The sequence below is a fragment of the Mus caroli genome, unplaced genomic scaffold (assembly GCF_978045245.1).
Source record: "Mus caroli unplaced genomic scaffold, Mus_caroli_1 scaffold_11, whole genome shotgun sequence".
NCBI classification, from domain to species: domain Eukaryota; kingdom Metazoa; phylum Chordata; class Mammalia; order Rodentia; family Muridae; genus Mus; species Mus caroli.
The window spans coordinates 39,726,935-39,750,485 of NW_028227266.1; the positions used below are offsets into that span (position 1 = coordinate 39,726,935).

The following is a 23,551-nucleotide window of genomic DNA, read 5'->3' on the forward strand; positions in this document are numbered from 1 at the left end:
ACCATCATGTCTTCTACCACTGTGCACTAATATAGTGTGTTCTAACTTCATATAAATGAAATCCTACAGTCTCAAATCAGTTCTAAAGAACAGTGTGTGGCTTTGTAATGAACAAAACAAAACAAAACAGTGCAAAGGCCACTAGCCCACACCAAGAAAAGCTCTAGAGACTAAGATAATAACAAGAGCAGCCCATGCCAGGCCTATAGAGAAGGCTCAGTGGTCATTCATTGCTCTTGCCAGAGGACTGGAATTTCGGTCCCAGCAAACATGTTGAGTAACTCACCACTACCTGTAACTTTAACAACAGAAAAGCCAATACTTTCTTCAGTTTCCACAGGACCCAACAAGTACATATGCCTACATATTGACACACACACACACACACACACACACACAGTTAAAAATAAAATAGATCTGTCTTTAACTGAATAAAATTGATCTGTGCCTATCATGAAGAATGTCAACATTACAAAAACGTTTTCGGAGAGCTCTCATGGTCACCCATATTACCAAGCAAACCCAGCTGGATTTCCCCATTTGGATTCTAAATTTCTTCCTCCATTTCTCCATCCTGCCCTTGGATTCTGGAGCCTGACCTCTGTGGGATCAGCAATGATTCTCTCCCTGGATCTGTCCAAGGGAAGGCAGAGGCTTGAAACAGAAAGACAAATGGTAAACAAGGAGGGGGTATTTGTTCTCCAGGCGTGTTTGTGTGTGCATGTTGGGTTACCTGAATCATAGCTGCATCTCACACAATCCTTTCCTAAAAATTAATTACTCTTCCTCAGGCCTGGGTGGTCACAGCCCCAGGTTTTTGCTTGCCTACTCAGCTAGATCAACATTTCTAGTCGTTCTGTATGATGGTTTGAATGGTATAGTCCCATAGGCTCATATACTTTGAATGTCTGGTCCCTAGTTGATAGAACTACTTGGGAAGGATGGAGAGGAGTGGCTTTGTTGGAGGAGTTGTATTACTGGGAACAAGCTTTAAGGTTTCAGAAGTCCATGTCAGTCCCAGTCATTATCATCATTATCATCCTCTCCCTTCTTCCCTCCCTCCTCTATCTTTCCACTTCCTGCTTATAGATCAGATATAAGCTCTCAATTACTTCTCTAGAGCCATGCCTGCCTGCCTGTTGCCATGCCTTCTGCCATGATGGTCATGGACTCAAACCCTTTGGAACTGGGAGTTCCAAACTAAATGCTTTCTTTTATAAATTGTCTGATGCTGTATTTTGTCGTGGCAATAGAAAGTTAAATGGGACAATTTACCTTAGTCCTCCCAACACCCCTTTTTCAAAAAGCCCCTTCATTAAATTTCCTCCAGCATCTTATTCAAATGTGCAGTCTGACTTTGTCCCTGCCTGCCATCCACATTAACATGAACAGGATCTATAGGAGGAGAAGTGGGTATGAACATTTCAGATTGCTTTGCCGGCCACCTTTTCCTAATCAGAGAACACTGGAATCCTCTTTCTAAACTCATCTGTACATCTAATTCATCCTGGTCTTTAAAAAGAATGACAAGCGACCCAAAGCATGTAAAATACACTGTCTTGAAGCCTATAAGTTATTTTCACCATTTGAACTTACTTCGGGGCTCCTGCCAACTCTCTCTTATTGCAGTTTCAGACATTGTATATACAGGTGCTGAAGGAAAGTCATTTGTGTTCCCTCAGCAAGCCTCCCCTGGGCAAGGGAGAGATATGAAGGGCCTTGCCAAAACTTCACATCATACAAGATGAAGCCCAAGAGAGGAGACTCACCACTGCTCAAAAGAAAGGCCTGGGGAGCAGGGGGTGGGGGAAGCTGACACAAGACAGAAAGTCAAGGGAACTTAGGTATTCAGTATTCATTAGTCTGGTGTCAGCCAGATGTGGTGTTAAATATTGGCTGGACATCCTTTCTCATATCAGTCACACAAAGCTAGGGTTTTGGCACAATTCATCCACAGAGCAGGAAACTGACAGATCCAAGATAGAAATCCATCCCCTGAGTTCAAAGTCCCAAATTTCTGCCTGTCAGTCAGGGAGATGGGTGGAGCCATAATGAGTGTATAGAGCTCAAGTCCAGGGAACAGGAGCCAACAGTCAGAGAGCAGATGGATGGCTTTAAGTGTCCAAATAATACTTTGTGTTAGTTTGAATGAGAGGGTCCTCCATGGGCTCAGAACACTTGGTTCCCTATGGGGGTAGGTTGTGGGATCTTGTTGATGGATGGGACCTTTGTGGAAGACCTTAATGTCACTGGGGGTGGACTTTGTCTCTTTATAGTCTAGCCTTGCTTCCTGTTTGCTCTCTGTTTCATTCTTTCATGTGAAGGTGTGAGTCTTAGGTTCCAGCTCCTACAGCCACGACTCTTTGCAGCCATGATAGACACAGATCCTTCTGAAATTTAAGACAAAATAAACAGAAAATTAACTAACACATTCCTCAATTCAAACAGTTCACATCATGGAGTATAAAGAAACTCAGATCTGTCCACTGAACCAGTTTTGTTTAAAGAACTGGCGGGGGAGTAGAGAATGAAGCTGTCTATCAGGAACACCTAAAAGAAAGGCAGGACTAGTCACATGGGAAGAAATGATCTTCAGTACTGGAGGCTACAATGACTGAGGATCCTGAATTGTCAGCTTCACTTCAGACATCCATTCACTCATTCATCAAACAATTATTGAGTCAAGAACTATACTTGGTCAAGAGACAAAGTCCCTGAGTTGACACAGAACTGACATTTTGAAAGTAGACATAGACAAGCAGTAAGTAAAGACAAAGTAAAGATCTGCGGTAAGTCAGGTGTGGAGCTGTTGTGCTAAGAGTGCAGAAGAAAGGGCAAGGAGGCTATATGGCACTGTGAGGATCCTCATTTGTACGTGCAGTGTGTGGATTCAGAAGTCCAAAGAGAGCAACAGCCTTGTGGGTATCAGGAGTGTTCCTGTGGCCCTCTGGAGTTGAGGGGACTGTATCTACAAAGTCCTGACATGGATATATAGTTCACTGTTTGAGTAATGGCAAGAAGCAGGTCCTGACTCAGTCTGATCTGAATAGTTCAGCTCAGAACAAATGGATAAATTGTATGGAGCCTTTGGACAATCAAAATTCTTTCCTCTTCAGGTGAAATGGGGTGTTATGAGAAGGTTCTGAGCAGAGGAGAGACAGGGCGTGGTTGATGTTTTAAGAGATTCCTTGAGAATATTGAATGTAAGCTATAGTTGAGTAGGGAATAAAGTTGGAAGTCTGTTTCTTTGTTTGTTTCTTAAGAGTCCATGTGAAGACTAAGAGATGGCTTGGCAGGTAAGAGCTGTGGGTGCACAGGCATGAGGATCTGAGCTCAAATTCCTGGCACCCATGTTGAAAAAGAAAAAAGCAAAAAGAAAAAGAAAGGAAAACAAGAAAAAAAAGAAAAGGAAAAACTGGGCATGGCCACACATTCTTGTAGCCAAAGCACTGAGGGCATGGAAACAGAACCACTTGCATTTGCTGGACGGTCAGCCAGTAGCCCAGAGAGCCTGAGTTCAGTGATCTTGTCTTCAAGTTATAAGCAGAGAGTCTTAGAGCAAAATACCTCGTATTTCCCTCTGGTGCCCACAATGGGCACATGGCAATATGCCTGTATATTATACATACACACATGTCTATAACACCCCCCCCTCTCTCTCTCACACACACACACACACACACACACACACACACACAAACTCTCCTCTCCACACGAAAGGACAGTGAATCACACTAGACTCTCTGAGGCAGTAGAAGTGGTGAAAGTGGTTGGACTCTGGACATATCTTGAAGAAAGAGCCTCTGGCCTCTGCCCTTGGACTGGCTGAAGGGTAACATGATGATGCTAAAGTTTAGGGCTGACTAAAATGCTCACCCATTAGAACAAGGATGCCTTCAGAAAAAGTCTTTAGAAACAAGTCAGGGCTTTCTTCTGAACATGGTAACCTCGGGGTGTTTGTTAGACATCTGAGTGTGATTCAAGACAGAGGATCCAGGCGGACAGATTTGTATTTGGCAGTTATTGTAAAGACTGCATTCAGACAAACCCTCCCTGGCCCAATGATTGGAAATGGAGAACTATTTGGAAGTGGGAAGGTAAGGAGGTGAGTAGGTATGAGTGTGGGGTGTGGGGAGGTGGGAGGGTGGGGAGGTGGGGAAGAAGGCAAGGAGGAAGACTAAAGATGAAGTGAGCTGAGGTTTCAGAACCAAGACAGAGGGAGCCCCAGGAACTGAGAGAGAAGAGGCCAGGGAGGAAGGCCAGCAAAACAAGTCATGTCTGAAAGTGCTAGAATAACATCTAATACTTTGTGTGCTAATGTTAGAAATTAAAACATTAGTGACTGGGGTGATAGCCCAGTCTGTAAAGTGCTTGCTTTGTAAGCACAAGCTCCTGAGTTAGATTCCCAGAGCCCACATTAAATAAAACTGGGTGTGGTGACGTGCACTTACCATCCCAGGAAAGGAAAGTTGGGAACAGAAGGCTCCTGCACATATATACACTTACACATACCTGAACACACTTAGACACACATGTGTGTGCAAACACACATACATGCACACACACACACACACAAATTAAAATATTTTCAAACAAGGAGAAAGGAAGGAAAGAAGGAAGGAAGGAAGGAAGGAAGGAAGGAAGGAAGGAAGGAAGGAAGGAAGGAAGGAAAGGAGGGAGGGAGGGAGGGAGGGAGGAAGGAAGGAAGGAAGAGAGGGAGGGAGGGAGGGAGGGAGGGAGGGAGGAAGGAAGGAAGGAAGGAAGGAAGAAAGGAAGGAAGGAAGGAAGGAAGGAAGGAAAGGAAAGGAAAGGGAAGGGAAGGAAGGGAAGGAAGGGAAGGAAGGGAAGGAAGGGAAGGAAGGGAAGGAAGGGAAGGAAGGGAAGGAAGGGAAGGAAGGGAAGGAAGGGAAGGAAGGGAAGGAAGGGAAGGAGGGAAGGAGGGAAGGAGGGGAAGGAAGAATGTCAGAATGAGATCAACTCCTGAGAGATGGAAACAGGGAAGTGACTGAGACTTATCCAACCTGAGCAGTCTCCTGCAAAATTTGCTAGAGCCACAGTGAATAGTGAGGACAACAACCCTTATGGAATGGGCCTTGGGCTCAGGAAAGAAGAAAGAGCATGGGTTGAGGAAGAGAGCAAACACAAGCAAAATGTGCAGACAACTGCATCTGTGAGCTTTGCTGTAAAAGGATGTTGGCAACTCCATCACACCTGCTGGTTGGCAAGGAGGATCAATAGAGCAGGGTTCATCCTTGCTATGAGAGACAGAGGGGTCTTCACAAACAGGGCAGGGGGTGAAAGATCTGGTGCAGAAAGTTTCATCATGTCTAATCAGAATGGCTAGTGGAGCTTTAAGCTTCACAGTTCATCAGAGAATTTTAACAGAAACACAAGCATTTTGTTACTAATTGTCTTTAGTAGCCATTTATTCTTTATTTCTAAATGTTCCTGTAAATCATTTTACAAATAAAGACACCAGAACTCAAAATTTTCGTCAAGACGTCAAAGCTTATGTGAAAACCAAGACCTAAATTAGATCTGGCTGATTCTAAAGGCCTCAGGCATTCTATAATATTGAAGTTTGGACTCCCTCAGTGAGTCCACCAGCTAATGAGAAAGGGAGATCAGACCAAACGTGCCTGGTCCTAGGTTCATTTCCACCATCAAAAGACAGATAAGAAAGTAGGTAGATGGATGGATGGATGGATGGATGGATGGATGGATGGATGGGTGATAGAGTCATCTTTAGCTTCAGCTGCCCCCTTACCTGGGATAAAAAAAACTTTAACTGAGGAATTATATCCTTCATACTGGCCTTTGGGTATGTCCATGAAACATTTCTTAGTTGCTAATTAACATAGGTGGGCCGAGGCCACTGTAGATGGTGTCATCCCTAGGCTGATGGAACATGTAAGAAAGGTAACTGAGCAAGTCAGTAAGTGGTTTTCCTCAGTGGTCTCTACTTCAGTTCCTGCCTCCAGGTTCTTGTGTTGAGCTCCTGCTCTGATATAACCTGTAAACTATGTCAACGCTTTCCTTCCCATGCTGATTTTGGTCATATTGTTCATTCACAGCAACACAAAGCAAACCAAAATAGCGATAGAGGTTGAGAATTTAATATAACAAGGTGGAATTGAGCCATACAGATATGGGCCAATGTAAGCTTTGCAGGTAGACCAGTAGGTCAGAAACCGAGGCAGATTTCCTTTTTTTTCTTATAGCAACTTTAGTTTTTCCTCTTGAGATGGTACTGCTGTTAGTGTTTGTGAGACAAAGGTCTCATTAGGCAGCACAGGAGAGTCTCAAGCTCATGATGTTTCAATATCAAACCCTGTACCTCGTAACATACTTCCTCAAGCAAGGCCACATTCCCTAAATCTCCCTAACCTGCACCACCAACTGGGGACCAAATATTTAAAAGCCCAGGACTATAGTGGACATTTATCATTCAAATTATCATCACGTCCACCAATATGATCAATGATGATATATTGCAAATCAAAATACATTGCAATTGTAGCTGACTGTTGCGGCCGACCAGCAGCTCGCAACGAACGGTTCAACTGAGATGGCAACTCGGGCTGAAAGAGAGGAACTAGACAGGGCGGAAGAAAGAAACGGAGCCAAGTCAATGGTCACTCTGATCAAAGCTCCATTTTACTAGTTCCCACACTCAGTTATGAAGGAAGTGGGAGGGGACCCGATTCTCTCGGGGTCCAATAACAGGGTGAGCACGTGTGTGGCTCCAAACAGCAAAGTGGCAAGGTCCAGCAGTGGGCGTGGCAGAACAAATGAGCAGAAAGCTCCACCCCTGAGCAAGCAGGTTTCGGACTGGGGGAGGGAAGACTACAGCTGACGATCATATTTATACACTATGGCCAAGAACAATACCTGGATTGGTGCTTAACTAACAGGGTACAAAAGGCTAGCCACATGGCTTATAGAGCTAAACAGCACAGTGTTCAATTGATTGCTGCCTTAATTCCACAGAAGCCCAAATGAGGTACTTTATTTTAAAGATATTTGTCTTCTAAAATTATTATTTCTTAATTGGGTTTTCAGCACTACAGCAGCAAGAGGCCAGAGGAGATGCTCTTCCCAGAGTAGCATTGAGAGTGGTTTAAAAGATTTGTTGTCATTGATTTTTATTGCAGAGAAGCAGGAAGCTGGCAAAGTAAAAGGTGGTAATTTCTCAAGGCAAAATCACAAATAAGGAAACACAAATATCCCCCGCCTCTTGAGAGCAGAATGTTGCCACAGGGGTTAGGAAAACATCGACTCTAACCCTGCTTCCCCCCTCAGTTCTGGCTCTTGGTTACTCTTTCTAGGAAGCTTGGTCTGATTTCAAGGGGCCCCCAACCTCAGTAAGCCTTCTTTAATTCCTACATGAAGAGTTGAAGATCCCTTGTCCATCAGACAGAAGGGGCTTGGGAAATTGAAGCATCACCCCTGTACCGGAGGGATCTATGCAAGGCCTCTTTGATCATTGCCTGATTGGGAGCATGAGCACCGTTCTTTGTTGTACAGCGGGGACTTATGTGCTAGGTGTTAAGTCTCACTCCGAGGCACCACGGCAAAGAAGATTGAACCAGCTAGCTACTGTCTGGGATGTTCCTGTCTCATCGAAAACCCCGATAGAAAGGAGAGCGTGCAGAGATGAAAATGTTAACTCCCTGTTTGGAGGGTAAGGACATGTTCTTCTCCAGAAAGTGAAGAGTAAAGAGGGATTTTGACTTTCTAGGCCCCCACTTGGGGTTTCAGCAGAGAGTAATGAGCAGTGTAGGTTTCTCACCGAGGACTCATTTATCTGGGTGCCAGTGAGTAAGCCCAGCTTCCCAAGCTTGAAAATTTAGATTTATTGGGTGCCAGAAATTGCACTGGACCCCATTTAATAGGCCCGTGTACCATGAAGGTGAGGATGGAAAGATAAGAGTGAAGAAGGCAGAGTGGGTGGTGGAGGGACACAGTGTGCAGACATACAGAAAAACCTGATTAGCACATTAAATTCTGGCCACAGCAGGCCAGGAACACACGGGTCTGGCGGGAGTATTGGTTTATGAAGAGCAGAGATCAGATAAATCTGTGGGAAGAGACAGAGGTAGAGAAGAGGAAACAGGCTCTCTTAAAGAGAGAAAGAGACAGGGGGAGTGGAGGGAGGGAGGGAAGGCGAGAGGGAGGGAGGAGGGAGAGAGAGAGAGAGAGAGATAGAGAGAGGGAGGGAGGAGGGAGAGAGAGAGAGAGAGAGATAGAGAGAGAGAGAGAGAGAGAGAGAGAGAGATTCTGGAGTGTCCATGAAGAGAAATAAACCTGCTGTTAAAAAGGTGGATCAATAAAAAAGCCATTTGCTGGTTTAAAAAAAAAAAGAAAGAAAAAAAGAAAAAGCATCTCTCTTGTTCAGCCTCTTGCCCTGATACAGAAGAAAGGCTTTGAGATTTGTGGAATGTGAATTTACATAGAGAGGCTCTGGAATATATGAATAACCAGCCACTTCTGATGTGAGGAGAAGGGCTAGGCTGAAAGGCGTGTTTGTCGTGGGGAGGAAGAAAAGATAGGGCTGATATCTAAACTCTGGGCTCCATGGTGATTGCTCTGCCTTCCTGGGGTGTCACAAGGTTTTCATATTTCCTCTATTTTCTTCTTGGGGTTGGTAGAAACTGTATGAAGATGAGTTTTCAGGCTCTGAGATATTTAAGTGAACAACAGCCATGGAAGGCAAGCCAGCTGACCTGTGTCTCTATTTTCATATGATGTCACTCAAGGGTTACTGCGTTTTTTCCTTTGTACAAGGAACCATACCAGATCTGTATGTATGAAAGCTACTTCACTCATTCACCTACTCGTTCAAAAAAAAATCTGGAGATGGAAAGATGAGTAAGGGCCCATCCCATCACTGCCCATAAATGTTCCTGTCCCTCTGGGGTTCGAGGAGCCAGTAAATTCCCATAACTAGACGGGAAGGTGGAGAGCAGGGAGAGGTGACTTTGTTCTTTATGTGACAACTCACTCTTTTGGGAACTCACTCCCTTTGACGAGTCAGTGTTAGTCACCTTCCAATAAGCCCTACCTTATGAAGTCCCCACCACCTTTCTCTTCTGCCAAGGTAATTTAAGGGATGTGTTCAGGCCAACGAAATACCTATAGCATTTAAAGATACAAGTGCATGTGTCTACCTTGTAAAGCATGCAAACACACATCATAGAATGATTATTCTATAACCTACTCTTCTTCTACCAGAACACGATCAACACAATCCCTTGCATTTTATCCAGCTTCTTGGTGATGTGGCTACATTTATATCAAGATGGTAGCCCCTGTGACACAAGGCAATTAGATAAGATCTTTAAAAAAACAGGCTGTGAACAAGGCAGATGTTTAATAAAATTTGAAGCTCACAGCTGTCAAGTTACACGAATCATTCTGTGCTTGCAAGAGTGAGACAAACATGGTTATGAAATTGTTGAGGGAAGAGCATGTGATGGGTTTAAAGAATAAAGATGTGTGTGTGTGTGTGTGTGTATGTGTGTGTGTGTGTGTATACACATGTGTGCACACATGTGTATGTGAGTATATGTGTGTGTATACATCTATATATACATCTATATGCACGTATATGCTGGCATAAGTATATGTATGGCATGTTTATTGTGATGCAGGAGTATATTCAAAGAAGGGAAACAAGTTTTGCAAGCAAGCATCTTTTTAACATTCAAGGTCACCTGTTCTTTCTTCTTTTCTCTCTCCCTGATCACCTTCTTCTTCCATACAAACCCCAAGATAGCTTGGCATCTTCATCCATTTCATCTATACACATTCATCCCCTCTCCTCATGGATACTCACCTACTACCCCTAGCTTCCACACACATCTTTCCCACGCCATATTTTAACTTAAGCATATTTTAACACAGCCTACAGTTGAAGATAAAGACGTAAGGGCTGCAAAGCTTCGGAAATGAGTCAGCACCAGGCTGCTGAGCATGGGAGTGGGAGACTGAGACACGGGAGAGAGGCGTTTCTCTCTTTCCTGGTGTGTGGGGGAATAGGTAAAGAAAGGAGGCTGTTTGTGTGCTGTTTCTTTCTCCATGGGGCAAAGCCCTCTGGAGAGTTATCACTTTAAGTCAGTCTGTTTCTTTGCTGGCTTCTGTGGACCTTGCAATTGCCTCAGAGTATATGTCTGATGGCAAAAGCCTCCTCAGTTACTAGTTTCTAACCATCTCACCCCCTGCACGAGAGGTGCCTTAAGAGGGTGGGAGGAGGGCAGTGTCTTCTTCCCAAACTAGACTGTGATGGAGAGTATAGTGAAAACACTTACTAGGATATCCAGTGCTTGTTGAACCTGGCTGCTCTTTTTGGGGTATGGACATCGAGTGGTAGAGAGCAGGCTTGAACTCAGAGCCTTGGCCTTACAAGAGGTAAACTTAATTTTTCTGAATCAGCTCCCTCCTCTGTGAGATGAAGACTTAACCATCCATCCCTCTGTTTGGTTATGTGCTAAAGGAAACAAACCGATCCATACTCTAGCAACTAAAATAACATTCCCTTCCTACCTCCCAGGATCATAAAGCAGAAACACAGATCTGATGCTACAAATGAGCTTTGAATTGTGTGTGTACAACTGGAGCTAAGAGAAGACTTTTGCATGAGCTTATTACCTGTGCCCTGTGGATACTGTGTGCTTTGCTGGACCTGCAAGGGTTATTTTTTGCAGACGACTGCTCCCCCCTCCTCCTGCCCCCCCCCCCCCCAGTTTCCGTCTGTGTAGCTCCCAGCAGATGTATTAAGTATAGTCTTGGAGCCTTTCCAGGCTCTCTCTTTAAGACACAGAATGTTGAATATTTCCTGCACACAGCAGGCAGCTCTGGCCTGGCACGGTGCCAGGAAATCTGCTGGGTGCCGTCCTGTCCCCACCCCTTCTCCAGTATCTGGGCCCCAGCCCCAACTTGTCCAGATTCCCTGGGGCTTCCTTGGGAAACAGGGTAAAGCTAGAGCAGAGACTGCCACTGCAGCACCATGGCTTACAGCCACAATTACCTGCTCCCCTGCTCCCTGCTCCCTGCTCCCCACCAGGGCTCTATGGAAGATGGGAAGGGAGACTTACTGCTAGCTGTGCCTTTTCTTGCTGAAGACACCAAACCCCTTGGGAGGCAGAAGGGCATCTGAGCTGTCTTGAGGTGGGGCCCTGCCTTGGTTGAGAAATGTCCACAAGAAAATGAAAAGGCAGAGAGGTGAACAAAGTGTTGCATTTATGTCAGGGGCTGCCCCCACCTGCAGAGAGTGGGAGATAGGCCCTCATCTGTCTGCTTCTGCAATTCGAGCTGTTTCACTGTAAGGTCTCCAGGCTAATGCCTCCTTCCTCCGGCAGCTGCACAAACTGAATCCATATTCCCCTGCAAACAGTGCCGGCAAGGAAGGGATGGTAGTAGTCTCTGGGAGGACCCCCCTTTGGATCCGTGTCTTCTCCCCTTTTCAATCCGTTGGTGAACTCACTTGCATAGGTCTAACATGAGCGCCTCACTCTGGACACATTTACATTGAAGCAGCAACTAGGACTCTGTCTTTGCATGTCCTCTTTTCTTGTGATCTCTGCTCCTTCTGCCTGCCCATTGGCTCCTCAACCTCTCCCCATGTTTGTTTTTATCCTCTAGCGGGTAACATGGTCACTTGTGACATCCCTCCATCGAATGCACATCCTTGTTCCTAGCAGCATTCATTTCAACTGGTAGCGCACAGTCTGCAGTAGAGGAGAGAGGAAACTAGACTCCCCAAGTTGCCAGGACTGGTCCAATCATCCAGAAAACACACAGACACCACTTTCTACCTACAGAGCTCCCTGGAGCCTGATCCCTCCCTCGTGAACAGGCCTTCTATAGCAATAAACGCTGTTATCAGAGTAGCATGCAGGGCAGACAGAGGCCCTGAAAGAACAGGAGAATCAAGGCCTCTCCAGTGAGCAAATGGTCAAGCAGAAGGACTTAAGAGACAGGACTGCCTTCCCCTGTGGAAAGAGTTGCAGTCCAAGTTCAAGCTCTGCCCTTAACTGACTTGGGTGGAGCTGCAACATCTTCTGACCTCAGGCCCTTCACTTATAAACCAAGACAACTGAAACAAATAATCACTAGTACCTCCCATCTCTGAGATCCTTTGATTCTGTGACTCCTTAAGTGACCTTGGCTTTGGACCCCACCCCAATATAAAACTGTATCCAAACAGGCTGTGAATTGAGGGAAATGTCATGGAGAATATTTAAAAGACCAGTCCCCGAATTCACAGAGTCTGACGCAGTTCCCAGGTGCCCACGCTCTGTGCAAGGACAGGATTGCTGGGTTCCTCTAAGGTTACAGTGGCCATACCGTCTAGATGGATGGTGTGTCGCCATACTTACTGAAATCTGCTCAGACAACTTCAGCTGCTGGAGCTAATGAGAGAGGGCTTTTATCAACTGCTGGAGGTCAGCAGATGGGCTTTATGGGAAGGGGAAAGGATGGAGGATGCTCCATCACGATCGTGAAAAGGCTTTTACAGTAAACCCTGCTTGCTATCCATCAGGAAAAGACCAATACGTTGTACTGGAAAATGGCTAATAGGAAGTCTTATAGACTGTGCCTGGGTTATCCATTTTCAAAGATTGAAGGAAACATGGAAATACACCAAAAAGCAACTCTATTTCCACAGATAAATTCTCCTTGAGGATCTCCAGTCCACTCGCACCAGTTTTTCCTGGGAGTACTAAGCTTGGGTGATTATGTTATCTGTTGCAGAAACAAAAGGCCCTTGTTTGTCAGCCCTGTTGAAAAGCAAACAAGGACAATAACAGTGTAGCAGAAATGGTTCAGATCCCCTCACTGTCTCTTTCTATCTCCCCTACTTCTGCCCCATGCCTACTCAGAAATGAGATATGGCCCATTTCTGTAAAGAGCCTTGGAACCTTCCTCCCACCTGTGTCTACGCACACTCCCTCTAGTCTGGAAGCTTCCCCCGTTCTCATGGTCCTCAACCCTGCCTGCCAAGCTCAGCTGACATCTCCTTCATGGTCCAATAATTCCTCCCACACACTACAAAGACCCAGTACTCCCATTTCCACATCCTTACCTTCATCCCCTCTGCCATCACTGCTGTACTCTGTGGACCACACAGACAGATCTAGTCCTTATATGTTCCCTTGGAGGGAAGGTGACAGACACCATCCCTGAAGATGTGAATATTCTCACTTAGAAACATTTTCCTACTCACTGGTGTATTTATGTCTTGAAAGCCTAGATCATGGCCTATCCTCATCCATAAAAGTCTGTAAAAATCTAAGAGAAGGATCCAATTTCAGCAATTTATATTTCTCTCCCCTAGCATGAGACTTGGCCTATGATAATAAGCAATCAATATTTACTGAATCAAAATGAATATAATAAAGACACCTTGGCACATAACATATCAGCAGAATGCTGGAGTTGAAAATGTTAACCAAACGTAAACCCTGAAACCACCCCACTCCATCTGTATGTGTATTTTATGTATGTGTGTGTGTGCATGTGTATGTGTGTATGTGCATGTGTATGTGTGTGTACACATATATGTGCATATATATGTGTGTATGTGTATATGTATGTGCATATGTATGTGTGTATGTGCATGTGTATTGCATGTATAGAAGCCAGATGTTTCTTCTTTTAATGTTTTCTATGTAGTTTGTTTCTTTGTTTGTTTGCTTACTTTTTTGAGACAGAATATCTTCATTGAACCTAACACTTGCCCATGTCAGCCATACTTACTGGCCAGCAAGCCTCAGATGTCTTTCTCCATCCCCTAGCTCTGGAATGACAGGCACACACAGCAATGCCCAGCTTTTATATGGCTGTTAGAAACCATATAATAAACATAGCTCATCATGCTTGCGCAGAAAGTGCTTAGCTCACTGGATCTTCTCCATCCCCAGATCCTTCACGTATAACTAAGAAGTTCAGGCTGTTTATGCCAAGCAAGAAGGGCCACTGTCATAACTATCCTGTAAGGTTTCTGGAGTTCGTGGATAGAGCACCACCTATGCAGGGAGCTGAAGACTTAGAAGTATAGAGGGAGAAGGATATGTTTCCTAAACTCATAGGGATTTATGCTGTAGAGGAGGGAAGAGTAGAAAAGTGAAAGCTGGGAAACAGGGCTTTACTATTATAAAGGAATCAAGGTAAAGATAGAAAATGTGGTAAAGGAATCAGAACTTCAGAGAGATGCACAGGAAATTTATGTTTGGAGAAGGCAGTGCGGGGTTCATGATCCTTGAAGGAGTTAAATAAGCAATCCAGAAAAGAAGCCATTCCAACAAGAGAGTGTCTTGGTGGAGGGAGAGAATGGTAATGAAGATGATAGAGCAGGGGAGGAGTGAGCAGGACTGGCAGAACCAGTGAGAAAGAACGAGGTCAGTACACAGACAGTGCCCCAGACGTAGGCACTTCAGCCTGCAGTTATTGTAAGGAAGATTCCTTCCGGGAAATGGGAAGCTCAACTGTGTTAGGATCTGCCCTATATGTCAAGAGCATCACACTGGCTGCCATGTTGGAAACAGTGTAGGAAGGAGGTAGATGATGTAATATGCAGACCTGGATGATGCAATATGCAGGCCTGCAGGATGGAAGCCACTTAAGAGACTCCTGGGCGATCCAGAACGCTGTGTTAAGACGGCCAGTGGTAAGTAATAATGCAGATAAGAAATAAATGGACCATGGGAAATCCATGTGCTTTGCTGAAGAATTGGATACAGAGTCTGGAAGAAGAGACTCCAAGGCACTCAGTTTGGCAACAGAGATAAAAAGGGCCATTGGCTGAGATGGAATAGAATTCTGGAGCAAGGTTGGGGAGAGTGAGATCTGGAGCTATGTTTTGGAAACATGTTTGGGATCGTTTTTAGTCCCACATATACAGTTGTTGAAAAGGCAAACATACCTAGGGGACTGATGCTCGGGAAAGATGTTCAGACTAGATAATGGACATAAGAATTGCCTAAAAGACATATGTAAAGGCAAGAAACCAGTTCTTAGGTGAGAAGAGAGGGGGAGAACAGTGGGAAAGGTAAGATGCGTTTTGGAGGATGGAGCTTTGGAGTGATGGGAGAAGATGCAGCAGGGCTAGTGACAGTCACTGAGAAGAAATGGCCTTGATATGAAGGAGGGTGAACCTTGTATTCACAATGTCCTGAGAGCCAAAGGCAGAAAGTATTTTAAAGAAGACAGATGATCACCTGAGCTAAATGGAGACAGATGGAGACGGACATGCAAATTGACCATGCCTTTAACAACGGGCGGGTCACAGTAACCTTGACAAGACCAATTTCCTGCCAACTGAAGGGGATAAGATTCAGACTATGGTGGATTCAAGGAAAAATGAGACCAGGGGAATTGGAACAACTAATATTAATGACCCTTTCGAGGCGTCTCACTGCAAAGGAATGCAGTGCAAGCAACAAGAGCTTGTCAAGGTGGTTTTGCGCTTTAGTTGAAGAATCATATATATGGAAAGCTGCCTCCTAGGAACACAGCTTTACTTACAGGGTGAAAAGGTGCTCCAGAGACCAGCTGTCCATACTGAACTTATGTGCCCCTGGTCTAGAACCTATGGGAAAGTGGTATGTCACCTATCTACTCTCATCCCAGAAGATCTGGCTTCCTTGGAAGGCCGCAGATCAGTGTCTCATCACCTACCAACATGACCAAACACCCCCAACACTTTCTCTGTCTTCTTGCCTGGGACTGCAGGCATGATGGACCAACACCATGACAACTCCCAGAAATTGGAAAACCTACGAGAAGGGACCAGGAGACAATTTGACGAGGAAAGTGCTTGCTGGAGAAGACTTATGTTCAGTACCAGCACCCACATACAAAGCGGGGCATGGTGATACATCCTTGTAGTCCTATCATTGGGAAGGTGGAGATCTGAGAATTCCTGGAAACTACTGGTCAACCTGCCTAGCCTAACTGGTAAACCCCAAGTTTCAGCTAGAGACTCCTGACTCAAAGGATCAAGTGAATGAATCCCAAAGGAAACTGACCTCCACATGCAAATACACATCTGTACACCTGTAGATATCAAGATAGATGTATGTACACACATACATATTCATATAACATGTACACACACTCCTATGCACAAAGAAGATCTATAGGAAGCCTGAGATATGAAAAAGTCAAGAACCCAAAGTTAATGGACATTATGTATGATGTGAACAGGTCTTCAGCTAAGGGTGGAGATGAAGGAAAGGGATCTAGGAAGGCACAGAGAGATGCAAACGCTTGCCTCTCTCCCTCTGCCTCATAATCCTTAGGCTCTACGGCAATCTGGAAGTGCTTGAGTTGGCCCTTTAATATCAGTGCTGGCACCAGATGACACTGTCATAATATATTCTTCATCAACACTTATTCCCCCCTTGAGGCTGAGTCTGCTTCCCAACTATGACACACTTTGTCTACTTTGCCATTGGGTCTCTTTACCTGGGGCATGATGGTGAGCAGGAGGCGGCTCTCAGACTAAAGTGGAACTTGGCTGTTTTAGCTCAGCTTCACCCTGATGCTTTTTCTTGTGCGCCCCTGAGAGCTGGATGTGAAGGTCAATTGGCATAGTGTTACAAGTCGGAGTAAAATAGAGTCTGTGCTCCCAGCACTCACATTCCCAGGAAGTGGCTTTCAACTAGGCATCCTCCACCCCTCCCACACAGGGACATGTCGCAAAGATGTCAAAATGGAGTTTGCTTGTTTGTTCACTACCATTACAGAGGGAAGATGCTAGCAGTGTCTACCCCGGGAGAGGTCAGGCATGGTGGGAACCCTCTCATAACACAAAAACAACTATCCATTAACAATGGATTCTCCCAGCTAATATGCCATCATGGAGGAGCTGCGTGGCAAGAAACAGCCCGGCACCTGCAGAGAAGATTCAAGGGAGGCTATGAGAAACTGCATTTTATATTTCATTTTGGAAGATCCTTCAGGGTTTGTAGAGAAAGCATCTTAGACTCATTAGCTAGACCTGAGTAGATGCAAGTTCAAGGTCATTCTGAGAACTACACCAAAGAGAACCATGCTCCTGCCTGGGTATTTGTGTACCTGTACAGGGCCTCTTGAAGGTACCGAAGCTCTTGCTTTATTTTTTTTTCAACCCAATTTAAGGCCCTCCCTCCATTTGCATATTTAGGGGTAGAGCTCAGTCCCTCCTAAGCTTCCAAGGGCATTGCATTCAGGCTAGACAACTAAAGGAAGTTGAGTGGACCCTGGCTGTCAGTGGCTGACACCCAGACAGATGCACTTCCCTCCTTCACCTCTGGCTTGAACAAGCAGAACCAGGGTCCCTCTAGTTTAGATTTGAAATTGACACTCACCTCTGACTTGTATCACTTACACTAATCTCAGGTCTTCTGCTCCTAGTGGGAAAACCTTCCCAATGGATATAGTCATCTCTCTGCAGAAATGAGAGATTCCAGCACCCTGACAGTACTTCACAGTTTACGAAGAGACTGTACGATATGCTTTATTCTTTTCACCTGGAGAGAGGAGAAAGGTGATATCTTAGATTTAGATAGAAAAAAAAAAACAGAGTTATTGCCTGTGCTGCTGTGACTCACATTCCATCTGCCTCAGACCGTGCATAAGTCACCTGAGGAAAGACAATGAAGAAGAGCCATCTAGCATCAAAACATCGTCAGATCAAAGACAACAACCCCCTCCCAAGAGCCTCTGGGAAAATCATTCTAGTATTGTATGTCTTCGAGTAACTGAGTTAAAACTGAGTTGCATGCTGTCACTTAAATATAGATGGCCAGGTTTTGTTTATGCATGCATAGCCTGCTGCTGATACACAGTGGCACTCCATCCATATATACCAGCCAAGCCATTTAGAACCTAGAGCTCGAGTCTATATAAATGTAAATTACCAACCAAAGGGAGCATAAACTCCACGTGAAAACAAGGCTGTGGTCTTTCCTCTCCCAGTCCCCACAGCCCAGTGTAGACTCATGAGGCAGCCTTCCATTTAGACAACCTTCCCCATGCAGGTTTAGCTTGGCTTCTGTGTTCCACCTTTCAACTGGCTGGGACCAGGGGCCTGCCTGCGTGTCTTTGTATGTTTGCCGCTTTTATGCAATGTCTCTGAGATATCTACCCTTCTGACCTGTCACCCAGTACTACTGCCCCTGTTTGGTGTACATGTGTATGTGACGTGTTCAAGCTAACACGTCAGCTTTGTCTGGGGCAAAGGGTGGGCTCTGGTTAGAAATGAGATGCTTCTGAAAGCTGCATTAACTCTTTAACATTAGTAATCTTCATCAGGGATCGGCAGTAGCCATGCCCTAAGTGGGTCTCTAAAGCATGGAAAAAGCTAAAGTAAGTCGCCGCAAGCCTGTCTTTCCCAACAAGGTGGGTGGGGGTTGGGGGTGGTGGGGGCAGCTCACTGTGCAGGCAAAGAATAAGCTCAAGAAAAATGTCTGCTAACTGCCGGGAGCTGCGCACAGGAAGAAGCCAGTGAAGAACAATCTAGCTAAATGAAATTGTTTTCTTCCTTCTCAAGCCCAGTGTATTAATTGGGTACAAATCGGTCCACTTAATGCCAATTGACATTAAGCAATTTACCATTTGATGGCAATTGAAAAGCCATGCTTGACGCTCCAAACCCTCCTGATTGTTCCAAACAGATTTCCCACCCGAAAGTGGAAATGGATTTAATTTGATCTCCTCAGTCTGTTCGCCGTTATGTGTGAACTGTGATGTTGGTAGCAAGCAGTTCAAATGGCTACCTGAGCAGTGAAGTGTTCAAAATGGAGGTGTTCCAGCTACTAGTGGGGATGCAAAGGAAGAGGGTGCCATATCATCCTTGTGATGATCACAAGCCTGGGAGAACATGACAGTCCACTGTCAGAGCCACTATCTCCTTGCTTTTATTTGGATTGTTTGGATGATTTTTTACACGTGTGTGTGTGTGTGTGTGTGTGTGTGTGTGTGTGCACTGTAGCTGTCTTCAGACACTCCAGAAGAGGGTGTCAGATCTCATTATGGATGGTTGTGAGCCACCATGTCGTTGCTGAGATTTGAACTCTTAATCACTGAGCCATTTCTCCAACCCCGTTTGGATAATTTCTTAAATCAGAGGAAAGTTCCAGAAAGCAATAAAGTTCTGTTCTGCCACTTCAACAAGGAAACAAGGGTCTAGGGAAGTTAAATGACCTGCCCCAATAGTTAAGAGCAGTCACCTGTCCTCTCTTCTTTGGGAATGGAGAGGGCATGGGCTGATGGTGCCATCTTGTACCAAAAGACTCAAGTTCAACAGCTACACCTGGGTCATTTAACTTCTCAGGGCTTCGATTCCTTTATCTATGAAAGGGAACTCAGATCCTTAGATCCATGCTTCCCAGTTTCTACAAGGGCAGAACAAAGCCATCACAACCAAGACACTTTCAAAACTACAAAGAAGCATGAAACAGAAGACGTTATTGTCTGATTGAAGCCCGCTCTACACAGATGATGAACTAGACGGGTCAAAGGATGAATGAAAGCCAGTCAAGACACAAGCTATAAGCAACTGACTGTTGGCATGCTGGCCCTCCCCACTCATACCTGAAATCAAAGAAAGGTTAGGGATTAGAAGGTTGGAAACATGGCATGGCTGCAGTCAGCATTTTTGGCCTTTGGAACATCCAATACCTAGCCAATTTTGCTCTACTTGGGTGTTTTTCTTTTTAATTATATTTACAGCAGGTGATTTAAAAACTGTTCTAAGTTATAAAGCTCTATTCTTCAGTAATATATTTAACCACTTAGCTGAGCAAAGATATAAACATAGCCTGATGAGATTTGGGGGGGGGGAGGCTGTCCCTAAACTGTACATTGAAATGCAAAGACCATTACTCCATACTCTGCTAGCAGAATTTTGTGGAAATGTTTACAGAGTACATGCCCTTGACACTCATGTGCACAGGCATCAATGGGACAAGGTATACCCAGGTCTAGGCCACATCAGAAATAGAAGGTACGAAGGCTGCTTTCTGCTAGCTAGGTCACTTGAAGACAATCACTTCATCTCTTTGAGCTCCTGGAAGATAAACAGGGATATAAACTGGCAATGAAAATCTTGATCCCAAGACTAGATGAGATCACTTTATCCAGTCTCACATCTCATCTCCTATCGTGATCAGAGAGGCTGTAGTAATACCCTTGGAGGGTCTCTTTTTCAATATTGAAGTCTTGTTCTTTCATAGCTGGGCTACCATCATATTGCCTTCAGCCCAAGATTACACACACACACACACACACACACGAGAGAGAGAGAGAGAGAGAGAGAGAGAGAGAGAGAGAGATTAGCCCATAGATTAATATGATATTGACAATAAGAGATTCTAACTAGACTTGGCCTCCAGCCCTATCCAAGGATTTCCTGCAGACTTCCCTGCTCTCTTTAGTCTGTGTGATTACATGATAACCTAGCATCTCCTTCTGCCTACTGGAATCTTTGATACTCATGAAGCACCTTGATCCTGAAATGGCTCTGCAAAGAACATTGATCTGCTAACCACCACCTGAGTCAGATGCCCAGTGAGCTTGTCCTGCTATAAGGGCTCTTCTCAACCTCACTGGAAAATAGAGAGCCATCCCTCCTCCTCCTCCTTCTCTTCCTCCTCCTCCTCCTCTTCCTCCTCTTCTTCCTCCTCCGCATCCTCCTCTCTCCCTTCTCTCTCCCTCCCCCCTTCTCTCTCACACACACAGTGCTTCTGTCACTATCTGACACAATAATATTCATTTGCATGTTTATTATCTGGAGCAAAAGTGCATGCTACAAAAGGTAAGAGTGTCTCTTGCCCACTGTAATAGGTCCTGCAGTCTAGCACACAGCAACACTCAGCTATATTTGTTGAATAGAAAGAAAATGTATTAAGAGCATCCAGTTAGGTAAACACAATGAACTGTACTAACATTGGTATAAAGATGTTTAAGAATATAAATTGTGCTTCAGAGAAGAATCATCACAGACATTGGATACCCAGACTGCAAGACTCATCCACTGAGTCCTATCAACAAATTAATTGATGCTGACTCCCTCGACACTTCTGTTTGCATGCTGATGAGTGCCATGTGGATTTGACCATCCATTTATCAACCCTCAATGCATCCAAAGGTATTTTTAAACAATCAAAAAGCAAACTTTAAAATGAATGAACATACCATCATAGTGTATTTCTAGGCACCTCTAACCACCATTGGGATACAGGAAGGGTTCTTAACAAAGAAAACAGTCATTGAGAAAATGAACATGTTATCAGTTCAATAACAACAAGTGTCGACTTAGGCAAGAGTGATGTAAGCTGATCAGTGCAAAGCTCCAACTCAGGAAGGCTCCAAGTCTCTGGTCCAATCTCTGCTTCCAATGGAACAGGCGACTTGGGTGGCGCCACTATGCCACTACACCTCTGTGATCCTGCGCATTTTCTTCTGTGAACTGAGAGCACACTCTCCACCACCTCTCTTAGCTCTGGAGGATAGTTCTCTATATTCACGATTGGTGTACAGTGGGATGTACTGACGTCCACGAACACAAGAGAGGCTGGACCACTGATTTTATACTAAAATCAGTAGTATAAAGAGAGGCTAAAATCCTTGACCTGCAGGGTACTTGTGAGAAGTAGACACCCTCTTTTTTTAGTTCTTCTTGGCTGAGTTCAACGCCACACTTGAATTGATTTTTCCTAACAGAGAGCACAGACAGGCTTGAGGTCAGTAGCTGCATCTCAGAAGGGTCTGCCTGAAGAGGGGTTTCATCCTGGAGCACCCAAGACAACCTGCAGGCAGCTTCACGTGAAGAGGGTTCCCAGCCAGCAATTGCTTACAGCTTCTATAACCTTGGGGTCTTTGTGAGTTTTGACTTTCTTAAACTTCCTGATCTTATAAATTTGATTACTTCCAGGGTCTGCTCTCCAAAAAGGAATGTTTCCATTTAAGGAAATAGCTATACAAAAGAGGGAAAGTCTTGAACAACCTTGGATAAATCCATGGCTGGCAGCTAAACCATGCAGACACTAGGGCCCTGCAGCCTGCTGGATTAAAACAGGAACTCTGGACAGATATATCAGTCACCAAACATCTTAGGTCTAAGTTTCTCCACACCCTTACCAGAATTAGGTATTGTGCATCTTTTTCATTAGTCATTTGATGGGTATTTATCATTATTGTATTATGGTTTTAATTTTTCTTATTGGCTTAATGATACTGGGCATCTTCTGAGATTCTCACGAGTCATCTCATTCTCTGTTTTGGTGAACTGCCTTTCAAATCATTTACCTTTTTAAAAAGACAGATATTCATAAAAATACATATATTATTTAAATTTTACAATAATTTAAAACCGCTTGACACGTTTCTTAAAAAGTAAGCATAATACTTTTATCTTTTCCTGTGGGGGGGGGAGTTTTTATTTTGTGCTGTTTTGTTGCTGTTATTCAAGTTTCTTGTGAATTAGTAGTGTGATCAAATGATAAAATCAGATTTCATTCATTGGATTTTTTTATATCAAATTTCATCTTTTGCATATCTGTTTCTGACCCTTTTGGTACACAATTTAAAAGATCAGTAACCCAATTTGTGATGCCCTGTCGAACAAGGAGCGTTTGAAGCGATCACGCACATCCTAAAGCTGTCAGTACATTGGCTGGACTCTCTTACCTTCACTCTTTGAAACCCAGACTGATGAAAGCTGCCCTGCGGGCACCTGTTTGTGAGTGTGTGCTAGTTAACCCTTATCAAAATGCTTACTGGAGTCAAATGTATACACTGATGTTTTCTGTAAAAAGACTTAATTTTTTAGAAGAATTGTTTACCAAACACAATTCTAACCTCTTCTCTTGTGTGGGTTTTATGCAGTAAAAACAGCTGGATAGCACTGAGTGATGTCATTTTGCTGTTAAGGTCACCTGTCATGCATGTGCCCGGCTGGGCTGTTTCCCGCTTTCCCACGATGGCTTCTGTGTACTGAGGCTTTGTAATGCATAAATAAATGGCTGTCCAGCTTATTAAAATGCCTGGCCATGGCTTCTGCAGTCTAGGCCTTGTGTGTAAATAATGGCACTTACTGTGAGCATATCGGACTGTTGATAAATACACTTTTCCCACCTCTTTCCTCAACCCTAATGGCAAGCCTGACTGTATTCAAGTTTGAACTCAAAACACAGAAAAGGGCAAAGCGATGAAGAGTTTATATAGCATTGCCGAGGCCAGAAGCATAGTGCATACTTACACATTTTTCTCTACCATTATTTCTGTCACTTAATTAAAATATTTATTTGGTGTTAAAACCACATGGTGATATAACCTGCGGGAGGATTACTTCAATTTGAAGCTAGTCTAATCTACAGAGTGAGTTCCAAGTCAGCCAGGGCTGCACAGTAAAACCCTGTTTCAAAACATGTAAGCATTGGAATTAGACAAAGTAGTAATTCTACTCTATATATTGGTTCAAAGTACATCATAAAAATGTGTCCATTTAAAAATATTTGAAAAATGATCACTGTGAAATTCTTCATAATAATGAAAGCTGGAA

General features: G+C 44.3%; 1 long non-coding RNA gene across 2 annotated transcripts in view; it reads right to left on the reverse strand.

The window, feature by feature from the left end:
* LOC115031953 (uncharacterized) overlaps positions 1-23,551 on the reverse strand; it is an 89,280-nt gene that overhangs the window by 48,787 nt on the left and 16,942 nt on the right. For both annotated transcript variants that reach the window (XR_003837612.2, XR_015044526.1), the window contains exons 2-3: positions 17,355-17,516; positions 16,471-16,573 (exon numbers count right to left, since the gene is read on the reverse strand). This is a non-coding gene — a long non-coding RNA (uncharacterized LOC115031953). The remainder of the gene's footprint in view (positions 1-16,470; positions 16,574-17,354; positions 17,517-23,551) is intronic.